Source organism: Poecilia reticulata, linkage group LG21 (assembly GCF_000633615.1).
Source record: "Poecilia reticulata strain Guanapo linkage group LG21, Guppy_female_1.0+MT, whole genome shotgun sequence".
NCBI classification, from domain to species: domain Eukaryota; kingdom Metazoa; phylum Chordata; class Actinopteri; order Cyprinodontiformes; family Poeciliidae; genus Poecilia; species Poecilia reticulata.
Genome location: NC_024351.1, coordinates 12,517,979 through 12,519,109, shown reverse-complemented (window position 1 = coordinate 12,519,109; position 1,131 = coordinate 12,517,979). Strand labels below are relative to the sequence as shown.

At 34.0% G+C, this 1,131-nt stretch overlaps 1 protein-coding gene across 1 annotated transcript in view; it reads right to left on the bottom strand.

Moving 5' to 3' along the window:
• Positions 1-1,131, bottom strand: part of lama2 (laminin, alpha 2) — a 154,763-nt gene that overhangs the window by 58,840 nt on the left and 94,792 nt on the right. The window lies entirely within an intron of this gene.

Sequence of the window (1,131 nt, the reverse complement as noted above, 5' to 3'; positions counted from 1 at the left end):
GCTGCCATTCACACACTGATTGGGTAAGTGGAAACAGCTGTCCTAATTAACAATAAGAAACAGGTGTGATGAATGGCAAGCTGGGAAGCTGCATGAATGAAAACTTAACTGAAAAACAAAAATGTCAAAGATGAAAGAACTGATACACGGACTGCAAAAAATAACATTCATCACCTATTCTAACACTACTGCCTATGTCCCTGGGTCTACTTGCATTTTTTCATTTTACAGTCTTACTGTTTTGCTCTAAAAACAACACCAAGCAGAAAAAACAATCATCTTTGATGTAACGCACTGGATTACCTTCATGAAGTGGTTTACACAAAGTCTGACTGCTCAGACTGTTTGAGGTTTTTGTAGCAGCTCATGAAGCGCTCTTCATTTTACCCTGGTAAGACTGGTAAAGTTTGGATTAAGTTGAACGTAATTTTGCCTTTCATCAAGCTAAAGAAACAACACCACTATATTAGTTTTACTCAGAATTGACTTTCTCCATGAATCCCAAGAATATTCGATGGCCAGCAATTTCTAATACTGATGTACATTTGATTGTTATTTTCTAAGGCTACGTACTGTAATGACAGCCATGTTTAATCACTTGAAACAAACTGAACCAGACATTTGATATGYTCACTTCTAAATGATACTCTGTGCAAACCACATTTTGCAAACTTGAATATTTTGGGAACAAATTGGTCAGAAACACTTGTGCACTTGTATTACTGGAGCATTAGTGATGCAACAATCATATGTAAATTTTTAATTAAAATAAAATTTTTTACTCTATTCTATTTTTACGAATTATACTCCAAGATTTTTTCTGCCGTTTTTACCCCAAGGGATGAATTTTATCTTCGCATAAAATACAAGTTTAAGGTTTGAYGATTGGGTGACAATGACAAGATGTCCAACACTACAATAGTATTTTTAAGATAGATGATAGATTGGGAGGATGATTTTAGTTTGTCTTGCTTTGTAGAGGCTTTCTATAAATGAAAGCCTTGCAKAGTCAAAATTTGGATTTAAGATAACTTCTACAAACTTTAAAGCAATGCTGAAAGAATATCATCAGAAAAATCAATTCACGGAAGGTAATATTTTTGTGGGTGAACACAACAACAACAAATATTT